The sequence below is a fragment of the Artibeus jamaicensis genome, unplaced genomic scaffold (assembly GCF_021234435.1).
Source record: "Artibeus jamaicensis isolate MK-2021 breed Jamaican fruit bat unplaced genomic scaffold, CSHL_Jam_final contig_332, whole genome shotgun sequence".
NCBI classification, from domain to species: domain Eukaryota; kingdom Metazoa; phylum Chordata; class Mammalia; order Chiroptera; family Phyllostomidae; genus Artibeus; species Artibeus jamaicensis.
Genome location: NW_026521788.1, coordinates 22,467,777 through 22,483,438, shown reverse-complemented (window position 1 = coordinate 22,483,438; position 15,662 = coordinate 22,467,777). Strand labels below are relative to the sequence as shown.

At 42.9% G+C, this 15,662-nt stretch overlaps 1 non-coding gene across 1 annotated transcript; it reads left to right on the top strand.

The window, feature by feature from the left end:
- Positions 1 to 12,692: 12,692 nt before the first annotated feature.
- On the top strand, positions 12,693 to 12,799 carry LOC119038213 (U6 spliceosomal RNA). The gene has a single exon (XR_005080374.1). It is a non-coding gene; the product is annotated as a U6 spliceosomal RNA (small nuclear RNA).
- Positions 12,800 to 15,662: the final 2,863 nt, after the last annotated feature.

Below are 15,662 nucleotides of genomic sequence, written 5' to 3'. Positions count from 1 at the left end.
GGTTGCGGGTTCTAGATCCCCAGTCAGGGCACTTACAAGAATCAACCAATGAACATATGAATAAGTCAAATACCAAAATCAATGTTTCTTTCTCTTCCCCTTTCTCGCTCTCCCTCTAAAGTCAGGCAATCAATAAAATAGACATGAGTCAGATTAGCAAGAAAAATGACTAAATGTAATTACATACCTGTGGGTGGGAGCCCCACATGAGACCCCCACCATGCGTGAGAAGTTATGGGGCAGAAGGGGAAAATGAGGTATTATATGACATTCTGAGCACAGAATAAGGTATTCAGAAGGTAATTTCAGAGAAGAGCACATGTTCAGTGATTAGTAGTTTGCCCTGCCACATAGATAGGTCATAAAATGTTATTTGTGGTGATAACTCTTATCACGGGCCAGGTCCCTAATTTAAATTCTTCTAGATAGTAAAGGAGAGAAGTGGGAGGGACAGATATTTCAATTGAGCCCGCAGGATCTCAGTTGCTTTTAGCTCAAAATAGTCCTCATACCACAGAGGCACATCTTGAGGTGTCCTGAACTCTACAAGTGTCGGGCAAAAATGACACCAATACTACTTAATTTTTGTGAGCAATGTTGGGAGCCATCTAATATTTAAAGGACCATGCCCCAGGATCACAAAGGTCGCCCTTCATTTCCAGATGAAATAACTAAATCTCAAATAAGTTTTTCACAACTTGCCCATGTGGTCATGACAGTAATTCAGCAGAAGCAGAAGGCAGCATGTTACATGTCAGTTACATGTCACTGGCCAGTGATCTGCATTCTATATTTTTTCAACAGACTTTTCTTAAATGACACCAAGAAGGTATCTTGGAATCTTAATAAAAATGATACTAACGGGGGCACCAATTCCACCCCCTTGCAAAATGTCCAGACCCAGCCAATTCAGGGTGTCATCATCACCAGCATTACTACCCTTATCTAGGATGCAACTCCTGTTGTCACAGCTGCCCTCCTCTGCACAGCCACTCACTCAGTACTTTCCAATTTCCCATAGAACGGTTAAGACCCCGAAGGAGTCAAGCAGTTTATCTCTGGGCTTCCTCATGTTCACCCCCAGCCCATCAAAACTCTCAGACATCTCTATCATCCGAGCCCCTGAGTCAGGTGCTGACATTCCATGTTCTTACCCCTCCTGCCTCCTGCCTCCCTAGACGAGCATTCTCAGGGCTGAAGGGTCAGAGAATGTTCTGGGGCCTCCTGCCAACTTCTCAGGAGTCGCTTTTCAATTCCAGGCATGTCCTCCCCACTCACCATCCCCACCCCTCTGCTTTCTTCCTTTTCCAGATCCAAGGATCTGCTCTCCCTAGTCTCCTCCTTGCCTGCCACCATGTGTCCTCTCAGCTACAATCTCTGTGCCAGCTGATGAGGGGGCAGGGTCCGCATCTGCTTCCTCTCTACACCTCTGCAGTACCACTTCACTGGTCCTAACACATGGTAGACAGTCTGTTGATTCTTCCCAGATGAGCAAACCAATTCGACCATAGTGACTAATCCTTACTGTTATGAACAGAATATTTGTTTCCCCCCAAAATGTATATGTTGAGGCCCTAAGCTCCTATATGATAGTGGGGCTTTCGAAAAATAATTGGGGTTAGATGAAGTCATGAAGATAGTGCTCCCGTGGTAAAAATAGGATCTTACAAAAAAAGGAAGAGACACCAGAGTGTCCCCTCTCCCTCCCCTCCCCTCCCGTCCCCTCCCCTCCCTCCCCCTCTGCACTCACAGAGGAGGTCATGTGAGCACACAATGAAATGGTTGCCCTTTGCAAGCTAGGAAGAGGACCCTTACAAAAAACAAATCTTCCAGCATCTTGATCTGGGACTTCCCAGCCTGCAGAATTGAGATAAATAAATGCCTGTTGTTTAAGCCACTCAGTCCATGGTACTTTATTATAGCAGGCCAAGCTGACTAAGATATTTACTTTGCCAAGAACTATGCCAGGCACCTTTACATCTAAGGCCCTATTTATGTCCTAACTTGCCCAGGTGACTCTCATCATTACTCAACAGGTAAACATAGCAAGGGCCCAGAGAAGGTAAATAAATGATCATCCCAAAGACACACAGCAGGAAGGGGTAGACTTAGGATAAAAAATCTTCTTTGGATTCTGTTCAGGGGACCTAAAATATACTTGTTGATTAATTAGAATCAAAGGATGTTTAAAACAGAGGGACCTTCAGCTATTTACCAGCTCAACCACATGGTATATACATAAAGCAGCCAAGGCCCAGAGAGGAACATGACTCCTGACGGTTCCTGGCGGAACCCAGAGGCCATGTGTGTGAATGTATGTGCATGTATGCATGTATGTGCCGGTCATCAGACCACTCTGCTCCTCCAGCCCACACTCCCTCTGACTGCAGAGGAACATCAGGATTTACAAGAGAAGCAGCCAGATATAAAGGATACCTGAGGATTAAGTTGAGAAAAGTTCAGCCTTCACAGGGAATGGAACAAAATCCCCACTGACTGTGTCTCACATGGCCTGGCTGTATCAGTGAGTCCTTGGGAGAAAGCAAGAGAGAAAAGAGCAAAGGGGATATAAATAAAAGACATAATTATAATTCAGAGAGAAGAGGAATATTGAAAAGCAAGAAGTGTTGGCCAAGGAGCAGGCATATGATGAAACATCCTTCCCCTCTCCCTTCAGACACTCACAGCGGCAGCTTCGGGAGTCCTATGAAGAAGGGGCTTAGCTGGCTGAAGGCAGGCAGAGGTGGGGCCACCCGGGGTCTCCATTGTCAGAGTGTGGTTTCCCTGGTGAGCAGCACCTAGGAGCTTCTTAGGAATATGGGGCCTTGGAGCCCCATTCCAGACCTCCAGAACCTGAGTCTGCATTTTAACAAGATCTCGAGGTAACATACGTGCACCTTAAAGTCTGAGCAGCACTTCCCTGGACAGCCTGCTTGTGGAGAAAGTAATGTGTGTTTATCAAGAGTGCATGTTGAGTTGAAATTATTTAAATTGGTCAGTGATGAAAAAATGGGGGTTGAGGAGGAGAACTAAAGCCCCCAGGTTGGTCTTTGGTGCCCCCATGGTGCCTTCAGAAAAACAAAAGATTGTGAGGGGTCTGAATCCCTTGGGGAATCAGTGAGGGACCGAAATCCCTGCTGAAGACAGAGGGCATGGGCGCAGGAGGGGAGTGGGGGAGAAGATGGTCTGGGATTTTTCCCCCCATTTGGTTTTTTTAACTTATCATGAAAGACCTCACTGCAGTAGTTAGTTGTGTCTACCGATTGGTTAAACAATCGGTGCCAGCAATTCTGGTTCTGCTTATAATGGCAGTTGCTAGGGCCGAATTATGATACCCCTCCCCACCTACAAGAGCACACACACCCACTCTAAGAAGGCAGAGCACACTGCCCATACTTCCATTCCTGTCCCTGACATCCCCATTCAACCGGGAATCTTCCTGAGAGTTCATCTCAAGACAGGGCTATAGACAGATCTTAATGGGTGTGCAGCTTCTGAATCCCTCCTAGAAAGGAATGGCCCACAGGAAAGTCCCCTGCTGGACCCATAGAGGCTAGAATGCCCTGCCCAACGGGGCAGGAAACCGGCCAACGCAAGCAGGCTGGGCTGATCACAATGGAACTGGCAACCAGGGAAAGGAGCAGCTCAGGGCCAGCCAGTGGTGGGAGTACCCACAGCCAAGAGTGTGTGTCCTGACGTCGCCACCTGGGATGCACAGCAAGATCCAGTGAGTCACAGGGCTGCATGTCCCAGGTGCCAATACAGCCAAAAGTCAGAAAAGCCAAGACCTCAGAGAACCATGAGTTCTTTGTCAAGGAAGCCCCACCTTTCCAGAGGAAGCCCCCCTACTGCTACCAGGCTGCATAATCACTCCCAGCAAAAGAACCAAAAACAGAGTCACTGCTTATCAAAATCCAAATAAATACAAACGTTCTGGGGCAGAAGGAAACTCACTGGGACCTGAAATGACAAAGCAGCTTTGAAGGCAGGTGAACAGACTTCCACCCTGAGAACAGCGTGTGACCACTGGCAAGTTAGCTTAACTCTCAGAGCCTGGACTTCCTCTGTTGTGAGATGAAGGCTAATGGGCACGCCCCCAGGACTGTGGTGGCCATTGCAGGGTACAGGTGTGTGCACACAGCACAGTCCTGGCCCACAGGAGACATTCAAACACTACGAGTCCAAGCCCTCTCCTCACACGTCTAAGATGAGCTCAGAGACCTGCTCACCCAAGCCCAGCCTTCTCACCTTGTTACTCTCGGTCTGGTTTCATTTCCGATTGGGGTGTGATTCTGACGAGTAGATTCATCCTTCCACCCAGTCCCCTGCCCCATCTAAGGCATCACAGGCCTTCTCAAGGCTTGTCTGAGAGCTATAGCTCTGTTTTCCTGCAGGGTTTGTTGTTTGTAGATCAGCAGATCCCAAACAAGCAGACTCAACACCCTGTTTATGGGAGTTACAAAATATAGTTCTATTTTTACACTTTTGGGTTTTTTATCATTTTTTTATTGCTGTTCGAATCCAGTTGTCTCCATTTTCCCACCACCACTTTCCCCCACCCCCCACCCCCTTCTCTCACACTACATTCTTCCCCACTTTGGCTTTGTCCATGGGTCCTTTATACATGTTCTTTTATGACCGTTTCCCTTCTTTCCCCCATTATCTCCCTCCCCTCTCGCCTCTGGTTACTGTCAGTTTGTTCTTTATTTCAATGTCTCTGGTCATATTGTGCTTGCTTGTTCGTCTTGTTGATTAGGTCCCACTTATGGGTGAGATAATATGGTATTTGTCCCTCATCACCTGGCTTATTTCATTTAGCATAATGCTCTCTAGTTCCATCCATGCTGTTGCAAAGGGTAGGAGCTCCTTCTTTCTTTTTGCTGCGTAGTATTTCATTGTGTAAATGTACCATAGTTTTTTGATCCACTCATTTACTAATGGACACTTAGGCTGCTTCCAGCACTTACCCATTGTAAACTGTGCTGCTATGAGCATTGGGTGCATAGGTTCTTTTGAATTATTGTTTCAGGGTTCTTAGGGTATAATCCCAGCAGTGGAATTGCTGGGTCAAAAGGTAGTTTCATTTTTAGTTTTTTGAGGAAATTCCATACTGTGTTTCACAGTGGCGGCCGCAGCCTGCATTCCCACCAACAGTGCACTAGGGTTCCTTTTTCCTTCATCCACATCAGCACTTGTTGATTTGTTTAAGAAGGCCATTTTCACTAGTGTGAAGTGGAATCTCATCGAGGTTTTAATTTGTATGTCTGATGGCTAGTGATGGTGACCATGCTTTCATATGTCTCTGGGTCCTCCGTATGTCCATGGAGAAATGTCTGTTCAAGTCCTTTGCTTATTTTTAAGTTGGGTTATTTGTCTTCCTGGAGTGGAGTTGTGTGAGTTCTTTGTATATTTTGGAGATGAAACCCTTGTCCAACATACCACGGGCAAATATATTTTCTCATACAGCTGGTTCCCTTCTCATTTTGCTGATGTTTTCTTTAGCCCTGCAGAAGCTTTTTATTTTGATGAGATCCCATTTATTTATTCTTTCCTTTATGTCCCTGGCTCTAGGGGACATATCAGTGAAAATGTTGCTGCGTGGAATATCTGACATTCTCCTGCCTGGATTCTCCTCTAGGACTTTAATGGTATAATGACTTATATTTGAGTCTTTTATTCATCTTGAGTTTATTTTTTGGTGGTAAATTGGTGGTCAAGTTTCATTTTTTTTTGGTCATAGCTGTCTAGTTCTCCCAACACCATTTGTTGAAGAGGCTATTTTTTACTCCATATTATGCTTCTGCCCCCTTTGTCGAATATTAATTGACCATACAGACATGGGTTTATTTCTGGGCTCTCTGTTCTGTTCCATTGATCTATTGTCTGTTCTTATGCCAGTACCAGGCTGTTTTGATTCCAGTGGCCTTGCAGAATAGTTTGATGTCAGATATGGTGATGCCTCCTACTTTGTTCTTCTTTCTCAAAATTGCTGAGGCTATTTGGGGTCACTTATGTTTCTGTATAAATTTTTGAAATATTTGTTCTATATCAGTGAAATATGTCTTTGGCATTTTAATAGGGATTGAATCTATAAATCGCTTTGGGTAATATGGACATTTTGATGACGTTAATTCTTCCAATTGATGAACATGGTACACGTTTCCATTTATTTGTGTCTTCCTTAATTTCTTTCTTCAGTGTTCTATAGTTTTGTGAGTACAGGTCTTGTACCTCATTGGTTAGGTTTATTCCTAGGTATTTTATTTTTCTTATTGCTACCGCTAATGGGATTTTTTTTCTGATTTCTGTTTCTGATATTTTGCTGTTGATGTACAAAAATGACTTTGATTTCTGAATAACAAAATGTATTTCTTATAAACAGGGAATGTAGTACTTGCACATATAATTCTTTACAATGTAATAGAATGTCCTAACTCTAAAAGTGAAAAGCCATATGAATAACATCATACATGAAGTGGCAGATGCATGAACTTACAATGGATAAGAAATCGACTTCTTAAAGAGAAATTGAAATGGAGTTTTCTGCTCACGTAACTACAGACTGGCCTTTCACCTACACAAGTGTTCTAGCAGGACATTCAAAAGATGTGCAGGATTCAGGACAATTTTTCACTGTGGGGGCCTGTCCTTGTAATGACTGTGTTACAAGACATCTAGCTGGCATCACTGAATGCCAAAGGAGCCACCCCCTTCATTTTGACATTAAAACTTAAAAGCATTTTCAGGATGCCTCCTAGAGAGCTGGCCTGTTCCAGTAAGACCTGCTGTTGTGGACCGATAATAGAAAGCATAAGACTCATTTCACTGTCCACAGCTAGAAAGGACTGAAGCATCATCCAGGCCCATGAACATCAGAATCTCCAAGAACTTTTCAAAATCTCTGCATCCGAGCTCTCCCGCAGACATGGGGAGTGAGGAGTGGGGCCCACACACTGTACTGTGAGCACCCCAAGATAAGAGCTGCTAAAGTCCATATCCATTATCATCAGTTTCTATGCTTTGGCCCCACAGCCAGTGCAGACTGAACCAAGGAATCCTGACTTTCCGGCCCCAAAAGCCCAGGCCCAGAAAATAGAGCGAAACCTATGGGTTCTTGTGCTGCTTTTGCTATTCATGTGCTGTGTGGCTTTGGATGTGCCCTGTGCCCCCTCTGCTTCTGAATTTCCTCACCTCAAAACTGGGGAGAGAGGGGAAACTGCTCTTCAGCTCTGTCAGTTTAGAATTCCCAATGCCCCACTTGGATTGCACTTTCCAGAAACCCCTGTTTGGAAACTTCGAATCTCTGTCCCCAGGTTCCCAGGTAGGGCCCTCCACCACGAGGTGATTTGGTTGGAGAGAGTGCCTTCCTGGTTCTGTCTGGAGGGTGAGCGATGCTGCCAGAATGCCGCAGCTCCCTCCCCTACCAGTGTTGACACAGACAGGATGCAATAAGGAGGCCCAGCTTAATGTAAGTCCTGGATAAACAGAGGGCTAAGGGAGTAATTACAAACCTTGGCCCTCAGCTACTCTGTGCCTCGCTCTGCAGAACTGGTTTCCAGGGCTGACTCACTCAGAGGAGCGAGCTTTGCACAGCTGAGCGCACTTGCATCCCAAGCACAGGGGTCAGGGTAGGAGGAGAAGGCATCTGTCTTTACAAGAAGGTGAATACCTTTTGTGTTTTTAAAATGTAACTAAGGAATTTTCTCTGGTAGGTATTTTTTTTTAAAGATTTTCTTTATTTGGGGGGGGGGAGGAAGGGAGGGAGAAAGAGAGGGAGAGAAACATCAGTGTGTGTTTACCTTTCACATGGCCCGCACTGGAGGCCTGGCCTGCAACCCAGACATGTGTCCTGACTGGGAATCAAACTGGTGACCCTTTGGTTCACAGCCCGAACTCAATCCACTGAGCTACACCAGCCAGGGCGTTCTGGTAGGTTTTGAAAGAACTAACTCCATGCCTGGGGAATTGACCCAGGAGGAATCCAGGACAGTTTGTGCTGAGAGCACAGGATGAGCAGGAGTTAGCTAGGAAGAGAGGGGCAAGAAGCATGTTCTGGCTGAGAGAACTGTATATGCCAAGGCCCACAGGAAGGCCAGTGGGACCTGAGAGATGACAGTAAGGGGGAGGGGAGGGAGAAGCTAGTGTGCTGGTCAGTAGGGACAAATATGTAGGGCAGGTGTGCAAATACATAGACCTTCAATGGCCCGGGCAAGTCCAGTGACTGCTACCATTTGGGAATGTAAGCCACAGACTTATTCATTCATTCATTCAACTTTTATATGCTAGGTTACAATATCCTAGAAGGGGGATGTCTGTAACATGGTGCAGACAAGATGCCTGTTCTCATGGAAGGGAATAGATAACTTACATTCTAGTGGAAGGGAACAGATAACTAAACATACTAAACAAACCATATGGTAAGTTGGAAGGAGCCGAGGGCTAAGGAAGAAGAAGCAAAGCTGAGTATGAGACATAGAAAGTGTAGGGCCTGAGGAGAATGTCATGGGTGCTTCAATCTTAGATAAAATTTAAACAATAATGTAGGCTCCACATTTCTATTTTCCAAACAAAGTCAGAAATCCAGACTGTTTGGTAAAAATCTCTCAATTTTAAAATTGCGATGGAGCCTTTGCTAGGACGACTTCAGTTCTTTATGTTAACAATGGGAACGGCTTGGCAGCCCAAGAGGCAGAGCCCAGGGAAAGGGCTGGCCGGGAAAAACCACCTGCAGATACCAGCAGCAAGGCTCACAGCCGTCTGCGGAGAGCTCCACTTCCTTCTAAACGCCCAAGCTGGTCAGAATTCCTGTTTTCTTAGGGCAGACCCAGAGGGGTTGCCCGCGGCCCCTTCTGTCCAAGCTCTGTTGGGAGCACAGGGCCACGGCTTCAGAGCAGAATGTCCCTGGAGCAGAAATGATGCAGAATGCTGATCCTCAGACACACCCGATCTCCTCTGGGCGCTGGGAGTCAGAGGTAACATGCAGGTCACTCTTTATTCTTAATTAGCAAAAAGAAACAACAAGCCAGTGAGACAGGATAGTAAGAAGCTAGAAAAATTCCTTGGCAAGAGAATGGGAAAACTGAGACATTTATATCCGGGAGCCGATGGTCACCAGGGCACAAGGTCCTGAGAGCCCGACAGGGGGCAAAACTGGGAAAAACAAGGACCTCACCCCCAGGGTAACATTTCCTCCCTAAACATAACATCTAGGAGATAACATCTAGGCCTCAGTCAGACATATTTTAAATGCTCACTCTTACTATCCACTTTCCAAATATTTAAACTATGTCCACTGACCGCCCATTCAAACATCTAACTCAGCACTCCCTGTTCGTCACACTGTCTTGGAGTCAAGCAAACTGGTTTTATTCGAATAGCCCCGCAGGTCCCTCTGACCCGCCTGTCATCCCAGTCCCGTAGAACAAGTTGGTTATAGCCAGTGTGGGCCCGCTCCTGACCCCAGCTTTCCCCCTCCGGGAAAGCCTTACAAAGTTCTAGTTGGGAGCTGTCTCAGGACACAACCTCACAACCGTAACAAGTGAAATCTGAAGCCCGACAGTCAGTCAGACAGTCCCCCCCAGCACACACGTGAATAAGGATCTGCAGAGATTGTCCGGGCTGCACCCCGAGCCAAGTGGAAAGCACTGATCTGGTAAGTCTTCCATAAATGATAACCCATAGCACCGACCATCTGTCACTGGATGTAATGATCCGTGAATTAGGTTTTGTAGGGAGAAGGTGACCTCAAAGGGAAGACACCCTATGAAGCTGAGTTGACTGTTCTTCTTGAACTCGGCCCACAAGGCCTCTTACAATCAGCTAGCCCCTGCCTCTCTCCACCTTCATCTCCCCATTTTCACCTCACCCTAAACGTTATGTCCCAGGCATACTTGGAGTGATCAGAGAATTTATTATCCTCTCTGGGACACTTTTGAGACTGAGGACCTAAGTTTTCTGGGACAACAGGCATAAACTGGACTGTTCTGAACAACCTAGGACATCTGGTCTCCCAAACCACATGGAACTACCTAAAGTCCCATAACATGTCGTGGGCTCTTATACTCCCAAATCTTGCATATGTTTTACCTGCTTCTTGGACCATCCTGTCCCATTTGGTCTACTTAGAACACATTCCACAACCCGGTCCTTTGCGGATCCTTCCCCGAGACTCCCAGGTGGGGCTAGGGTTCTCCTTTCCCTGTGTCTGCACTGTCCCTAGCACAATGACATTCTATCTTAATTTCTATGGCTCCCACAAGACCAGTAACCTCTTGTAGACAGGTATTCTACTTTTCATTTTTGTGTTCATGTTACAGATACTCAAGAAGTATGTGCCTAATCAATGATTTTGTGATCAGCTTAGAGAAGAGGTGGGTATGAGAACTACCTTCAAATGTCTAAAGGGTTGTCATCACAAAGAGGGCCTAGGCTTGATTTATAGAGCTATAGGATGAAACAAGAATATTCACTGAAGCCTCAAGGGGATACATTTCAGCTTTATATTAAGAACTTTCTAGCCAACAAGACTATACAGAAAACAAACAGGCACCAGAGAGTTGTTTGACACTAAAGCTGTTTTGTTGACTAGCATACATTGGGTAAGACTTTTGAGGCAACAATTCAGGAATGTAGTGGGTGAGTGGCCTAACTGCCTAAGATTCAGTGATTCATTCATTCATTCATTCAATGAGTCTTTCCTGGGCACCAGGCATTGCACCAGGAGTTCCATGAATTAGCACAAAGCAAACACGCCCATGTAACCACTATGTAGAACAAGGCCTTATGCTTAGTAATAAATAAGACAGATTTAATCTCTGACATCCTGGAGCTTACACACTTATAGGAGAGATACGTGTAATTGTAAGAATTATTAGTTATTCAAAATTAGTATGAGGGGATAAATTGGGGTGGGGGTCAGAGAAAAGACATTTAGATTGAAAAGGCATGAATGTAAGAAGCTTGTTTGGTTCCATGCCCTTAGACCTTTCCGGAGAGCTCAGGCTTCTTCTCTCTTACCTGACGCCTGCTCTTCCGGTTGGACAACCTCCCTGAGTGCTGTTTGAGACTGGCCCATACCTGTCAGCTCCAGAGCTGTGAGTCTTTCTCAGATGACAGGTAACTAGGTAACTTGGATCATCCCAGGGAAGACAGGTGGGTGACCAATGGGGTCTTGACTCACACCCCTTTCTTCTCTTCTCCGAAAGAGCATCAGAATGCTAGTCATACACTTCGGGCCAATAGAAGCACAAGCAATACCACGGTAGGTGCACCCAAGAGTTTGGCAGAGACTCAAACTCTCAGAGGGCCAACCTTATCAAAGCACCCAACAGTACTGGCCACCATTCAGAACTCCATATATAAAGGACAATGGGTGAGCAAGGGGCATATGATCACAAGATTTTTCTCCTCTACACTAATGGGGGATAGCATCAGGATAAGACACCAGCCATTCAAGAAATGTTTGCTTGATTCTGATAAATAAATTTTAAAAACACTATGCATTAAGTCTTCACAACGGGCTAGGCGCTGTACAGGATGATTGTATATCCATGACCTTATTTAATCATTGAACAACCCCTTAAGACTGGCAGAATTATTATTCCTTTTTTACAGATGAGAAAACCAAAGCTTAGAAGTTATCATAACTCACCTAAGGCCTGGCATATGTAAAGAATGCCAGGCCTTAGTGTCTTCAGAGCCTATGCTCTGGCCTCTATTCTGCAGAACCTTCCATGGAGCTAAATGAAATCCCAAAAAGTAAAGTGGGTCAAAATGAGCTACCTTCCAGAACAACAAAGGTAGGTGAGGAAGCCCTAGGCATTTTAGCAGGAGAGGAATCTAAACTCTGAGTTCACAGCATAGGCAAAGCCAAAAGAAAAATAATAAAGTAGGAAAAAACTTTTTATTACTCATATTATTACCAAAGGATAACCTAATATGTAATTCCTATGCCCATATAAGAAGGACTAGCAAACAAACAGAGAAATGGGCGAAAAGATATGAACAGAGATCACAAGAATTATATACAAATAGCACTTAAACATGTGAAAAGATGTTCAACCTCACTAGGCAGAGAAATGCAAATTAAAACTAAACAAAGTTAGCATTTATCTCCTATAAACTTGAAAAACTTGTGGGATGCAACTATTAGGACCTTAAATGTATAATACATTTGAAAATAAGGAAAAAATGTTAATGACTTAAGTATCCATTTTAACTATTATAAAAAGAACAGCAAGCTAAACCCAAAGAAAGTAGAAGAAAGAAAATAAGGGGAGCAAAAAACTAAAAATCAGTTTTTTAAAAAAAACTAATAAAAATAATAACCCTTGGTAGACTTGATCAAAAAAAGAGAGAGCAAATGACAAATTTCAATTCAACATCAGGAATGAAAAAGAAGATATCACTATGGTCTCTAGATAAAACACAAAGATATGGCCTATGCTATAAACTCATAAATGTAAATAATATGGAAAAATTTCTAGGAAAATAAAATAGATGCCAACACAAAACTGACAGAGATGTTATAGCGGCCATCATTTTTTAAAGAAATACTTCAATGAGCAATTAGGAATACATTTGAAATAAATAGGGAAAAATTCTTCATACATAAATTTGACAAGTTAGAAAAAAAAACAATTTCCTGAAAAGCACAAACCACTACAATTTACCCACTATGAAATAGATTACCTGTGCTCGCTTCGGCAGCACATATACTAAAATTGGGACGATACAGAGAAGATTAGCACGGCCCCTGAGCAAGGATGACACGCAAATTCGTGAAGCGTTCCAAATTTTTAAGCAACCAACAACAAATGTTGGAGAGGTTGTGGGAAAAGGGGGCCTTAGTTCACTGTTGGTGGGATTGCAGACTGGTACAACCATTATGGAAAACAGTATGGAATTTTCTCAGAAAAATAAAAATCGACCTGCCTTTTGACCCAGCAATTCCACTGCTAGGATTATATCCTAAGAATCCTAAAACATCAATTTCAAAGAACCTATGCACCCCAATGTTCATAGTAGCACAATTTACAATAGCCAAGAGTTGGAAGCAACCTAGGTGCCCATCAGTAAATGAATGGATCAAAAAATTATGGTACATATACACAATGGAATTCTATGCAGCAGAGAGAAAGAAGGAGCTACTACCCTTTGCAACAACATGGATGGAACTGGAAAGCATTATGCCGAATGAAATAGGCCATGTGTTGAAAGACAAATACCATATGATCTCACCTTTAACAGGAAGCTAAACAACAAAACAAACAAGCAAGCAGAAAAAAACAAAGACACTGAAATAAAGAACAAGGGGACAGTGACCAGAGGGGAGAGGGAAGAGAATTTAAGGGAAAAAAGGGGGAGGGATTTGGAGGAATAAATAGGAAGGGCACATGGACAACTACTAAGGGGGGTGGAAATGGGAGGAAGGTGGGGAGGCTAGGATGGGAGAAATAGACAAAAAAACCGTACTTGAAAAATAACTAAATAAAATTAAAAAAAGAGAAACAGATTACCTGAATTGTCCTATAAATATTAAGAAAATTGTCTTCATAGTTTAGAGACTCCAAAAAAATAAATCTAGAGGTCCAGAGGTTTTGCTGGAAAAGTCTAGTAAACATTTAAAGAAAAATCACATACATTTTATACACTCTCTTCTGAAAACTAGAAGAGGATTCTTCCCAATTCATTTTATGGAGCTAACATCAACCTGACACCCAAACCAAATAATGACAGTACAAAAATGGAAACTACAGATCAATATCCCTCATCAGCATAGAAGTAACATAGAAGCAATAATCTATGACAAATTATTAGAATTCAATAATACATAAAAAGAATTGTATACTATGTCCAGGTGCAGTTTATTCTAGAAATACAGAGTTGCTTCAATATCAAAAAAAACAGTCTGTATAATCCACCATGTTAGCAAGCTAGAGAAATGATTATCTCAATTCATGCAAAAAAGAATTACTTGACAAAATTCAACAACCATTTATGATAAAAACTCAGAAAAATAGAAATAAAAAGGAAGTTCCTCAACCAGGTAACAAAACATCTACAAAACCCTACAACTAATATTGTATTTAATAATTAAAGGCTGAATGCTTGCCTTCTAAGATCAGAAACAAGGTAAGGATGTCCACTCTCTCCACTCTTTATTCAACATAGTATTAGATGTTCTAGCTAGTGTAATAAGGTAAGAAAAAGAAATAAAAAGCACACAGACTGGAAAGTAAGTACTAAAACTTTCCCTATTTACAGATGATATTATTTTCTACATAGATGATTCCAAGAAATCTACAACATATCTTCTAGAACTAATTACTGAGTTCAGCAAGGCAGTGGGATACAAAACTAACATACAAAAATCTATAGACTGGCAATGCATACATCAACATTGAAATAAAAATGCAATGCCATTTACAATTGCTCAACAAAACTTAACAAAACATGTACATGGTTTGCATGCTAAAAATTACACAATGCTGATTAAAAAAATAAAAGATTTAAATATATGGAAAGATATACCATACTCAGGGACTAGAAGACTCATCATAGTAAAAATGTCAATTCTTCTCAAATAGATACCTCTGTTTAACTTAATTCTTATTAAAATCCCAGCAGAAATTTTTGTAGATATATCAATAAAGATTATTCTAAAATTTACATGGAAAGGCACAAGGAACTAGAATAGCAAAGACAGATTTTTAAAAAAACAAAGCTGGAAGTCTGTGATATTGTGCTTTATAACATGAAATACCATATTTTTTCAGACCATAAAATGCATCTAGGTTTTAGAGCAGAAAAATAGGATAAAAATTTTTGAATAAAAAAATGTGGTAAAATATTTAATAACAAATAACACAATATTTCATCAATATAAATGTAAACAGAACTGAACAGCAGCATTAACAATCATTATTCCTTTCAAATTGGGGGGAGAGTGCATGTTATAGTCCAAAAAATATGGCATATACCTGGTCATCATCCCCATTCCTGGCATAGAGCGCCTAAGGTCTCTTTTGTTATTCAAAATGAGCCCCTTTTAACCACATCTGGGTTTCTGTCAATGAGATGACTTTTGGTTGCCAGGGCAAGCTTTCAGCCCCTCCCTCACATCTGGGGAAGGGAAAGAGGCTGGAGATTAAATGAATCATCAATGGCCAATGACTTAATCCATCATCTGTGTCAGGGGTGTCAAACTCATTTTCACCAGGGCCCACATTGGCCTCACACTTGTCTTCAAAGGGCTGAAATAATTTTAGAACTGTATAAATGTAACTACTCCTTAACTATTAAGGAGTTGAAATTACATTCGGCCCTTTGAAGGCAGCCGCAAGCCTGATGTGGCCCCCGGCGAAAATGAGTTTGACACCTCTGATCTATGCAATAGAGCTTCCCCAAAACCACAAAAGGATGGCATTTGGAGAGACCCCAGGGTGGTGAACGCATCCACATGCTGGAAGAGGGGGGCACGTCGGTTCCATAGGGACATAAGCCCCTGCACGCAGGACCTTTCTGGACCTCACCCTACGGACCTCTTCATCTGGCCCTCGATCTGCATCCTTAATGATAGCCTCTGTAATAAACTGGCAAACATATGCAAATGTCTTTCTAAACTTTGGGAGTCATGCTGGCAAATTATAGAGCCCAAGGAG